Raw genomic sequence first — 12,598 nt, forward strand, 5'->3', positions numbered from 1 at the left:
TGCATTTCTATTTTGTTTCAATAAAAAATAAAGTGCAGAAAACACAACACCCTTTGAAATAGCTTTATGTTTCTGCTGCATTTTTCTTTTGTAGTTGTTTCTTCTAATTCTAAAACTCTCTTAACCTCTGACGGGAGAAATGAATGGAGAAATGACTTCTTCAGAAGCACCAGACAACACTTTCTCCCCCACTCTTAGAGACTGCCATGAAGGATGCATCCCATAACTTAAGTACAAAGAGGAGCAGAGCACTCCAGCATACAGGTGTGTGCACCAAACTGTTTAAGTTTGAGAATAAACACAGGTTGAATAGTGGTTGCACAAGACAAATGAACACTGTTGATTCCGTAGTCTGAAATGGAATAGTTCGCAGGTGCTAAAAAAACTCAACACAAGCGTATTAGTATTGGGATATGAATCCAGAAACATAGTAGAGGGGTTGGGAAACCCTTGAAGCAAGTGCTTAGGGTTCAGTAAGGGGAAGCTGCCGACTCAACTCAGTGTTCATTTTGCTGTTGTGCCAGGCGGGTCTGGGGACTGTTACATGACTGGCCCTTTGGGGGCTTTTGGTCTCGGGAGGGCAGAATTAGGAGATGAGAGCCTCGTAGGGGCACTGCTCCGCACAAGAGGCCTCCCTGCTCTCGTCTGGCCTAATCCAGCTGCCTGCCCACGTAGACAATTTCCCCCAACACCCGCCCCCCCCCTTTCCCCCGCTGAGGAAATGTCCGCTTAGTTCCTTTAGAAGTGTGGCTCCCCCAGAGGGGCTTCTTTCTTCCTGCTGGTCTTCGTTGAGCTCCTTCGTTTGCCCAGTTACAGCTAGGCGCACAGCACCCAAAGGCTCGCTGTGGCCCAGTGTGGGTGTTTCTGGATGAGGGTGGTCCAGTTCAGAGGTTTTCCAATATCATCTGAAGTCCAGTGTTTTCTCAAAAAAAAAAAAAAGGTCAGTCAGCAGTTCTTCAGCCGTAGCGCCTCCCCGGACTGGCCAGCTTTTTCTTAGTTTTCCCTAGATGTGCAGTTTTCCCTGGTTATGAATGCAGTCTGACTACAGTCTCTTCCATGTGCAAGTGTGTCAGAACACAAGTCTGCATCGTCATGAATAGCCTGTTCTTGAGTAGCAGCAGCCTGTAGTACCCAGGTTTAGTTTATTAATGCATTGAGCAGGAAGACAGAACTCGTGGCGAAAGGAGGGGCTTTGGCTGGAATAAGCAGAATGGTCAGTACTTGCATGTTGTGTTTCAGGGAGCTTCCAGAGCTGGTAGGTGGGAAAGGCTGTCGATGGCTCTTCCCTTTGGAGCAAGATGGGCCCTCCCAGTGATTCTGCCTTTCCTACTAGCATGCCTGGGGATGGTGCACCCATGTAGCCAACTGGAAAAGTCCTGAGCGGTGTTGGTATTTGCTCATAGAAGAAGAGTCTAGTGTGGCTGTGCTCCTTTAGTGGCCATGAAGTGTAATCCTTAGCCATGACTTGTATGAGTTGACATTACTAATCCAGGTGAGCTTCCTCCATTGATATATCAGCAATAAAAAGGGCCTTCTCTTAATTTTTTTCATGACTCTCGATCTCCTTCCAAAACTTTCACATTTGGATCTTGCATTAAGTATATGGGGATGTATGTTCTGAAATGTCTGATTTTAAGGAATAAGTGAGGGGACTGAAATTGAAGAAGAAATTCAGCAAGCACAATTGACCCGGGAATTTGGTTCAAAAGAAAGTGTATGGCATTTACAGTAGTTTATGTGGATATTCAGTGATAAAGCACAATTTGCTGTGTGAGCTGGGTATGGGGAGAAGAGGCTGCAATTCTTAACCAGTTGCAAATTTCAAACTATTGTTTCCATGAGGCAAAATTGTTTTGTGTTTTAAGAACCCCAAATAAGTAATGTCATAAAAATAAAGCTGATGTATTTGGCCTGAAACCTTTCAGATGTTCCAAGAGCACCTGACTGAGAGTCTCTTTCTCACCTCCTGGCCTCAGAGCCTAGATGGGCCCGCATGACTCCATGCTGTGGCCTCCGTCGGAAAAATCGTGGTGGGGATTCTCATCATAGTGCCATGTTTTGCTGTTGTAGTTATCAGCCCTTATAAATTTGTTTTGCTGAAAAGGTGAGTTACAAATAAGTACAAACCAAAGTTGTCTCATGAGAAATGGTGGCAAAGGCAGGCAAAGGGCAGACCGGAAGAAGTGTGGCCCTTGGGTCAACTGCTTTAGTTCCCTGGAGACTGGCCAGGTTTTGTGAACAAGCAAAGGCCATGGAGCGTCTTGTGGTGTCTTAGACTGGCGGATTGATTGTGGCATGAGCTTTCATGGGTCTGAGATAAGCCTGATGAGAGAGGTTCTCATCAGAATAAATGCGTTGTTTTTTAAGAAGGTACAGCCTGTGAGTTTGCAGCAATAGCCTTAACGTGGCTATATCTCAAGAATTTGTCAACAAAGACTGTTTTTTATGTCCAGACCATAATGTGTGGGTACAGATGAATTGTTTTTCTCTTCCCTCTCCTGGAAGAAAGACTTCAAAGAAAACATTTAATTTCTGTAGCTGATCAAACTCTAGAGTCCACATCAAGCTCTTAGGCTGCTAAGCCAGTGGTTAGTTTTCATGGCTGCCTTTCTCCAAAGAGCTCAAGGGGCCTGTGTGGTGTCACCCCACTTCACCCTCTCAGCAGCTCTTTGGAAATAGGCTAGAGGGAGAGATCAGTGAAGCTGTCCATGTGTTTCACGACTGCAGGGGGATTTGATTCCAGAGTACCCGCATCCGATGCCCTCAGTGGCCCCTGACTTGGGTGGAATGCCTCGTGGGATTAGTCAACCTCTAGGCATCTCGTCCTTTCCGTGTTTCTCTCATTTTGTTCCCTTCTGATTTTTCTTGACCTTCTTCTGTAATTTAAGTGGTCTAAAATGAATGCTGATATTTCAACAGATACAGAATGACTGAGTCTAACATTGCGCAGTAGTATGCCTGTGAAGAGGCACTGTCAAAGTTAACTATGTCTAGTGCAAAAGCTGGGAGGTCTGACTGAGCCCAACAGGTAGGTGCTGATGCTTCGTATGTGGAAGAATTGGGGAGGGGGAGGGGGGAGCAGCAGAGTGTTTGGGTTGCTCCTGGATCCCTCTCCCCCCAGCCTCCCGTCCCAAGATCCAGCAGAGCTAGACTGGAAATACATTTGTGCTGTGTTTATAACACAACCTATTAGATTTCTGGTCCTGCAAGACTATACAGAAATTCTTCCGGAGGTGATTCCTTCAGGACATAGTTTATTAGGCTTGCATTTGGCACTTGATGTTGTTGAAACTGTACTTGTACTTTCCTTTAAAAAACAACAACACCTGTTGTACCACAGTGGTATACTGGCTTCCCCATTTTGACAAGCCTTTAGGATCAAGGAGCCATAATTAGAGCTGTTATAATTTGTCTGCCTTTGCTAGTATGCTTAGCAGCATTTCCAACAGCCGTGGTTAACTTTCTTGCAGACGTTGCAAACTAGTTGACATAGAGTGCATTTCTATATGCTTTAACAATAAATAGGGCCCAGCTGCCAGGATCACTTTAATTCAAAGAGTAGAAAGCATTCAGGAATCTGTGGTGAATGGTTGCTGATCACTCCACTTTGAGGCTGTAGCTGGAGACCAGAAACTCTGTGCATAAGAACAACCACGCCAACATTTGTGTTGTGTGATCAGTTAGGGACCATTTGATGAAATGATTCTATAATATGAACTTCTGTAGTAGTTTGAGAAGTGATAAATAGCGAAGTCATCTTAAACCATCAGACATTCAGCCGCTGCTCTTAAAAACAGCACACTGTTGGATCAAACCGGATTTTCTGCTGGTGAAAAAAGGAATCGAGAGCCCCTTTTAGCACCCAGAATGGCTGTGTTGGGGAACGTGGGACTACGCTGACGAGATCTACGTGGGACAAGCTGAATTAAGGAGGAGAGTTGGGCAAAATTGAGTGACGAAGCTGGATGGATCAATCCAGAGTGTTGCTGAGGATTCATATGAAGTCTTTTATTTTCCAGTCTTAAAAATATTTTGGTAGAAAAACATTCAGCTTTGTGGCTCAGCAGTATTGGGTCCATCCACTTGAGCCACAGATACTTTGATTGCTTTAAATAATGCATCTATTCACTGCTGTGGTTTGGCTTCGGAGTGTTTAATGCTGGTAAAGGAGGCTCCCTTGTGCCTGTTGAGTAGGATCTGATGAAGTGCCAAGCAATTTCGAAATATTTTTTTGTTACAATGCCGCCTCTTTATATGGCTTCAACTTAGTACACCGGTCAGAGCATGATGGTTTATACTCTAACAGATATTAACCAGGACATTCAATAAATATGTGCGGTCTGTTAGTGTTAGTGAAGATTTGGTGAAGTTGTTCATTTCTTCCACTATGTCTGAGTTTTCTGTAGACTGTAAACTTCAGAAGACGTCAGGAAGAACCAAAAATGGATGCAGTCATTAGTGAATCTGAAGAAAGCAGATAGAATTACTGGCTTTTGCTCTCGAGCAGTACTTAGAATGTTGCCTGTCTTGCCGCTTGGGGCTGGGCGGGAGGGGGAATACAAAATATAAGGTAACAACGGAAACCCCTTGACATCCTGGTATGGCATGGAGGAAAACCAGCTGGAGGGTGTCTCTCTCTCTCCTGGAGGCCACTTGCAGTACACTGAAGTGAATTGAATTATTGGCTTTACGTCTTACCAAAATCACATTTAGTATTCTGCAAAAATATGTTAGACTTAAAAAACGTGTCTAGCCCTTTTAAAAAATGTGCTTGTATTTGCTTCCAACATGCTCTTTTAAATACTCATTACAGTGACATATGGGTCAGTTGGAATTTGAAAGACTGATTAATTTGGCAGATGTCTTTTCTAAAAAATTCTTGTAACTAGACATGTCCACCACATATGTATAAGATCAGCAAAGTTCCACATTTCAGAGTACATAACCCTGGAGATCCTGTTCTGTTCCTGAGACATTGGTCAGCAACCTTATGTATAAAATTGCATTGGCAAAGCTTTAATCAGAGATGTTCTATTTAATAAATGTACATGTATTCATGGTAAGATTTCTTCATTGCGATCCTATGCAGTTACTTCAATCTAAGCCCCTTGGAGCCAATGGACTTAGGCTAAGGTAACGTTGTATAGGATGCACTGTTTGTCTTCTTTTAAAAATATTTTAAATGTTCAAACTTGGAATAGTGTGAAATTGATGATAGCTCCATTTAAATTGCACATCTGAAAATACAGCTCCTCTTTCACATTAATGTTTTATCATCAGATCTGCCAATGACATACGTTGTTTATCCACCACAATATCAGTAAACCTTAGCCAACTAGTGCAGTGATCAGAGACTCTAAATTTTGAATCAAAACCAAAATATACTAAAGAGAAATATCCAGACTAAGATGCTTTCTTGATTTCACCCAAAGGCTAGCAGCAGTTGCTCTGACCTGGTTGGTCCAGGTAGCTTGAGCTGGTCAGATCTTGGAAGCTAAGCAGGGTTGGCACCGGTCAGTATTTGGATGGGACACCATGAAGACAGGCCAGGGTTGCTATCCAGAGACAAGCAATGACAGACTACTTCTGAATGTCTCTTGCCTTGAAAATCTTGTGGGGTCACCATAAGTCAGCCGTAACTTGACAACATATTTTTTTAAAAAAATTCAACCAAAGGATTTGAGTAAAGTAAGCATTCCTTGTAAGTAGTTTCATAATTTTTTAAGTGCCAAGACAAGTATGCTAGTGTACATTTAGAACAGTTCCAAAATGTACCATGGGATATTGTTATTATCGTGTTGCAATTTGTGTGTGTGGGGTTGGGGGTGGAATTCAGTATATGGTTGTTGTGGATTTTCCGGGCTGTATAGCCGTGGTCTTAGCGTTGTAGTTCCTGATGTTTGCCAGCAGCTGTGGCTGGCATCTTCAGAGGTGTAGCACCAAAAGACAGAGATCTCTCAGTGTCACAGTGTGGAAAAGACGTTGGCAGGTCATTTATATCTACTCAGGAAGGTAGGGTTGGGCTGAGTCATTCTGTAAGAGTTTCCCAGGGTGTGGAATGCTAATGGAGGGAGGCTTCACTGTATCCTGAGGAGGTTCTTACCTGTATCCTGTATCCTTACACTGTATCCTGAGGAGGTTCATACCCTGCAGCTGTGGACAAGTTTACATCGGGACCACACAGCATAGCATCCAGACAAGAGTAAAAGAACATGAACGACACTGCAGACTTGGCCATCCGGAAAAATCAGCAGTGGCTGAACACAGCCTAACTCAAACAAGACACAGTATCCTATTCCAGGACACTAAAATACTGGACAACACTTCTAACTACTTCGTCAGATTGCACAGGGAAGCCATTGAAATTCATAAGCATAAGCACAATTTCATCAGGAAAGAAGAGACCTTAAGAATGAATAGAGCATGGTTTCCAGTCCTGAAAAACAGCAGGCTAACAAAATACTCTATACCCGACAATAGCCCGGCAGATAAGATTAGCATATCAAGCACCAATTCATATGCAAAAGAACCTCCTCAGGAAACAGTGAAGCCTCCCTCCATTAGCATTCCACACCCTGGGAAACTCTTACAGGATGACTCAGCCCAACCCTACCTTCCTGAGTAGATATAAATGACCTGCCAACACCTTTTCCACACTGTGACACTGAGAGATCTCTGTCTTTTGGTGCTACACCTCTGAAGATGCCAGCCACAGCTGCTGGCGAAACGTCAGGAACTACAACGCCAAGACCATGGCTATACAGCCCGGAAAATCGACAACAACCATCGTTCTCTGGCTGTGAAAGCCTTTGACAATGCATCGAATTCGATATAGTTCCTTGGTACTATATTTTACAGTTTCGGCAGTGTGATCCTCCATCTTCTTCCCGCAGTTGTATAGTACATAAGGTAACGCTTGTATTGAAGCCTACTGAGTGGGGGATGAGGACCCAGCCCATTAATGGAGAGATTTTTTTCTCGCCTCACGTTGAAGTATCAATCCCAGGAAAGAGGGAGTTCCTGGAAAAGGAATAATGAGAAAGTCTTCTCCAGGATTCTTTGCCCAGAATCGGCTTCCCAAACTTCCAAACTCATTAAGCTGCTGCAGTTGTCAGAAGATCAAAAGGAGACAAAAGAAGGTGTGTGAGGCCAAGCTCAAGGGGTCAGAGAGAGCTTTCTTCAGAGCCTCTCTCTGCCCTTTCCAGAGTCTTCTGATGATAGAGTGTGCAGTGCCAGTTCACAGGAAATCTCTGCCTAGGTTTTATACCATCTATCCCTCCAGCAAGGGTTCAACTTGAGACCCCCCCCCCCAGCTGATGCCCCAGTGCGGGGAGGTCATTCGTTCATTGGTGATTCCAGCTGATTCTAATGGGGCTGTCCATGAACCCATGTGCTAAACGCATGTAAGTGACATTAAGAAAGGGGCTCTGGAGCATTTTTGGCTGCCTTAAAAACACCCACGGTTCTTTATTTCCCACAGAGTAATATTCCTGTGGGCCAACAACATGGTTTCAGCAGAAGTGAACCTCCCTGGGGAGGTGAAGGGCGACATCCTGAGAGCCTCCCTTTGGGCAGCAGACGGGGTGGGGGTGGGGAAATGCCACGGAAATGCTTGCTTGCAGCTGTGGGGAGGCGTTGCTGAGTTTTGAGCTGTTTTGTATGTCACTTTAAGAGCCATAGATGGTGAGCACATGGAGTAAAAAAAATCTTTTAACCAGATAATAATGTGACAAGTAGCTTTGCATCTATACCATCAGCTTGAAGGACAATTTAAGGGGTATTGGATATTATAACGGGTGGTAAGTAAAATGGCTCAGCGTAGGTACTCGATTGGTGGACTACTGATTTGAGAAATGTTTGTGGACTTGCCTGATTTGATGCTAATATTCTGAAAACACACTTCAGTTTTTCCTTGTAGCATTCCAAGCTTAAACCTGTGTAGTGGTTCTGTCACATCACAGGAGGGTAAGCCATAAAGGGATTGCTGCTTGTTTGGAAAATGAGGTATACTCTCTTGCATGATGGTGCGCATGTCTGTTTTATTATGGCACCATATACTTCCCAGTGCATGTACAGCACGTCTATATGTGGGAAAGAGGTATCAATATGCCACTGGTCGGGAGGTAGTGACACGTGGGAAGCGATTGTGACCATGTTTATTGTTGGGAGCTGTTTGTGGCTGTACGTGTGACTCAGAGGCTGAACCTCTGAGCCTGTGGCTTCTCTGAGTTGCCAAGCACAGTTGTTAACTAGAGTGTAGCGATGTGTGTCTCTTTAGCAAATTAATTGAATAGCCTGCCCATATTGATGGTGACTTGATGACTTTGGGAAATTTCCATTCCGTTTCCAGCTGCTGCCAGTGTTCGACTGTATTAGGCTTGCTCTAGCAGAGCGTGTCCTTACCGTGCTCAGTTCCATTGTGGTCACTTTTCCAAGAACACTGAATGTGACTTACTGGCGGGTGGCTTGTTTTGTTTTGCTTTGTTTTGTTGTTTTCGTTTCACTTCGATAGCTTGTGGAAGGTGATCTCTGTATTGACTGTGTGAAGTTTTGTTCTAGCAGAGAGAAATGAAACTAATTTCATTAACAGGTAACTTAGTGCAATCCTAACCCCTCAGGCTGCACCGTCGCTTGTGCGCCAGTGCAAATGGAGCGGCGCTGGACGGCACCCTAATGACTTTCGCAGGACAGTCCCGCCAGCGCCCGAGCATGGCAAGGCAAAATGCAGTGGCCCCTGGGAGGTCCTGCCCACCGTTCCCCTGACAACCCCGCTCACACCAGCCAATGGCCACACCCCTCCCCTCACATCCCGGCGAGAGAACAGCAGCGGCGCAGCCAATGGGGAGGCTGCGATTGCCGCCGCCAATAGGCCCCCATCAGAGGGCAGGCATCCCTGCCAGGGAGGAGGTAGAGGTGACAGTGAGGGTCCAGATCGAACACACACCCCCTCGCCTGTCCAGCCCCCATTTCTGATGAGGGCCAGGCCAGTAGCTGCAGCTCAGTGCGCCTGCACATACCCACTTCCACTGCTACCACCAAAAGAAAAAGGTTTCCCCCCTCCCCTGAAAAGTAGGGCCAGACAGTAGGGAGCTGATCTCTGTTGCCTGGAGAGCAGTTGTACTTCCGGGAGATCTCCAGCTACCACCTGGAGACCGGCAACCCTAATCAGTCCCCAGGTTCCGGAGAAGCCGGTGAGAGGGAAGCGGGGCCGGCAATGAGTGACAGGAACGCCCATTGGGAACCATGTGGGAGGCCGGAAGGCCGTTTGGAAATGAGGGGAATGAAAAGCGCGCTCAGACTTGCTGCCGCGCAACGGGAACACATCACTGCATCTCTACAAAGCGAGAGCGGGGGCTGGGCCCTGACAGCCATGCCCCCCCCAGAGTGAACTGAGAGACTCTCCCCATGCCAAGCCCATCCCTGCCTCCGCAAACACAACCCCCACCCCCTGGCAGCAGCTTTCCATCTGCACCCCGTCTTCCTGGCTTATCAGATGCCAGCCGCTCAGCCTACCAGAGAATGAAAGTCCTCGGTGCCTCCCCCCTCCTCACAGACATTCCTGGGCCACAGTTCAAATCCCACCCCTCTGCCTGACGTTACATTAGGGGGTGGAGGGGGGTGGGGAGGCTGAACGGGGTCCGCTTGATACATTTGTAGGGATGTGCGAGTGGAAATATGTAAGGGGGTTGTTGGGGGAGGGGTTAAGGACAAAGTCAGACACGCAAACACAGAAGTTGTTTTTTTCCGACTCGTTTTATTAAACTGGAACAAGCGCCATTGTTTCTAGGCTGGAAAGGGAGCCAAGGCATTTCACACAGCCCTCAGTCTTGCTCCCAGGGGCGAGGTTGAGATGCGGGCTGCGGTGAGATATTGCTTCCTGGGCTGGATCTGAATGTCACTCGCAGAGGATTGGGGGGGCGGGGCAGGGAGGAGCAGACATGCTTGGGACGTGCCTGCAAGAGAAAGACACACATGTGGGCTTTGCCTCGGTCCTCGGCCAAGGCAAACCCCACACTCCAAAATCTGAGAAGATGCACATAGTAGACAGCGGCAGCGACCAGCTGATGCCAGACCGTCTGGCGAGGATGCACTCTGCCTAGGGGTGCTTTTACCTTTAAGGGAGGAAACAAGCTGGTAGTTACAAACACCTGGTCAAAAGTAGCTTTCTGGGCAACTGCCTTTGGGGCGGGCAGGGACGGGCACCATCGCCCCCTCCCCTGCTGGGCCTCATCTGAAGTGGCTAGTGGTCAGGTGGGTTCAGGGGAAGGGGCAGTTAGCACTAATCAGCGGGACAGGTCCGCCGTCACCTCATCTCCTCCGTACCTGTCAGCGTTCCCTTGTTGCTTAACGAGCTGGAACTTCAGAGTCAGGACACCTGCAAGGAAACAGGAGGGGCTGCTGTTAGTTAGCCAGATATTCCAGACTGTGCCCTTCTTCCCTTCAGCGAGTGCAGTTCTCCTTCTTTTCTTGCAAAGTCCCCAAAGTGCGCCCAGTGTCTGCCACTGTGCGACCCTCTCCCCCGCCTCAAAGTGGCCACGGCACACAGCAAACGGGCAGAGATTCCTGCTATGTGCTCACTTACCTGAGGGGTGTGGGCGGCGCTGGCCGGATGTTTTATAGGGCGCCTTCGCGGGTGATTGGGTGCGGGGAGGAGGGCTCGTCCACGCCGGGCGCGCACACTGATTGGCCCCCGGGATAGTTCTCATCCTATGCTCCTTCGGGCCACAGGGGCGGGGCTGGGCGCTTGGAGAGGGATCCGAGTTTTCGCCGTTCCATGGGCGCCTATGGGCTACGCCTTCTTCTTCTGTGGCGTAGCTATTTTGCGCCGCTGTGGGCGTTCCCGCTTCTGGAGGGGCTTAGGGAGCGAACGCACTCTGGTCCCGGCCTCCTCCCCGCCCCCCCTACACTGGCGCAGGGCTCTACGCCACTCTTCCGCCTCCGCCCGGCCGCTTGTTGCTTGCGCTGGCGCCAGCCTGCCGGCGGTGCAGCGCCTTGTCCCACCGCTGGCAGAAGACCATTTACGTGCACGTGGGAGCCAGATCCGCCGGCGCAAGCCTTAGTTCGGTTCCTATTCACTTTCCCCGCCCCTGTTAGAATTGCACTGCCCGAAAGATTTATTCTGTCTTTGCAGATGGAGCATAAATTTGCGTACCATGCTGTGCTGATGTCACTTTTTTAGATGAATAAAAGACTGTGCTCTGGCACCCATGGGGTTGCTTGGTGCCATATTGGTTGCTGCTGTAACCATTGAGGAGGAAGGGAATTCACATTAGAGGAGGATAAAGGGCTTCTTCCAAACAAAGAGCCAAAAAGCTCTGCCAGCCGATTTGGTGGAAGCAGCTATGTTTATCCTTCCAATGAATTTGACAAAGTAATTACTTAAGCATGTTGTCTGAACTCAGCTTGTTGATATGTTGACTAATGATGCATTTTCTCACTTTTGCATTTCACAGTTGTGCTCTTGTATATCTGCAGTGTCTGGATTATTTTGGATTAATAACTAGCCTTGTCTTCACACTATTTATTTATTTAGAAATGTCTGTGCTACCTCTGCAAGCAACTTGCTGTAGATGGTTTAACAATAATGTAAAACAGCATACAATTGTTTAAAACTAATGAACTGAGCTCTAGTTATTTTTCCAGCCAACTTCATGAGAAATCGATTGCACTTCAGCAGTTGTTTGTTTGCTCCCGTATCTGCAGGCGTCGCTTTCTGCAGAATCGCCAGCACTGCAATTCTTGCAAAAAGGTGCTGGTCTACAATGCAGTCCTGAGAAAGCAAGAAAATTCCATGTCTGTTGTTTGTAGGACTTGTTGTTCGGGTTCAGACTGAGCCCATCAGCCCCCAGAACATTTCGTCCCTTGCTGCATGTTGCTTCCAGTGTCTGGAAGGAGAAGGTTTAGAAAACCCTCCATTGCCCTACATGGCTGAGAACACCTGACCAGCAAACTTAATTATAGGTAGATGCCAGAATCATTTGCATATGTCTGTGTGAAAGTAGATGCCCTTATGCCTTGAATTTCCTCCCCTGCTCGCATTCATGCTAGCATTTCTGTTGCCTAAACTTAAAACCACTGACATCACGGAGACAAAGGGAAAGACTGTAGAAAGCAGCCACAGAGAGGGTCTCCCCAAATGAAGTCTAAACTATGGTATGTCTAGTAGTAACCAATAGCTACTATATCAAACTTCCTATGACATACATCAATTACTGCCACTTACAAATTAAAATGTTTATCTACAATATTGAATACGTTACAAAATCCAAACAGTCAACCATAAACAAGTCAATAGTACGTGTTGCCTCAAAGTCGCCTCTCCCGAGTTGGTCCACCTGTTTAAGTTTGTGTGTTCATTTGCATAGCAGTGAAACCCCCGAGAAAGCTTTTCCACACAAAACAAAATTTGCTAGCGTTTTGTCAGGCGGGCGAACTGGGAGCAGCGATCTCCTTGCTGCTCCGGGGGACAGACTCCAACCTAGAACGCGTTGACCCATTTGGAGGAGAGGAGATCCCCTCGATACATCGGCAGAGGTGACTTTGAGGCAGATATGCTGTTGTACAGCAATAGTACACATCTGTTATTTCATCCCCACTT

At 47.0% G+C, this 12,598-nt stretch overlaps 1 protein-coding gene across 4 annotated transcripts in view; it reads left to right on the forward strand.

Annotated features, from left to right (window-relative positions):
* Positions 1 to 12,598, forward strand: part of TSC22D1 (TSC22 domain family member 1) — a 68,023-nt gene that overhangs the window by 15,493 nt on the left and 39,932 nt on the right. The window contains exons 2-3 of one of the 4 annotated variants that reach the window (XR_008596644.1): positions 95 to 264; positions 1,240 to 1,321. The exons of the other annotated variants lie outside the window; for them this stretch is intronic. The gene's annotated coding sequence lies outside the window, so the exon portion shown is untranslated. Of the gene's footprint in view, positions 1 to 94; positions 265 to 1,239; positions 1,322 to 12,598 lie in introns of those variants that run through there. 4 annotated transcript variants of the gene reach the window in all.

This window comes from Eublepharis macularius, chromosome 3 (assembly GCF_028583425.1).
Source record: "Eublepharis macularius isolate TG4126 chromosome 3, MPM_Emac_v1.0, whole genome shotgun sequence".
Classification (NCBI taxonomy): Eukaryota; Metazoa; Chordata; class Lepidosauria; order Squamata; family Eublepharidae; genus Eublepharis; species Eublepharis macularius.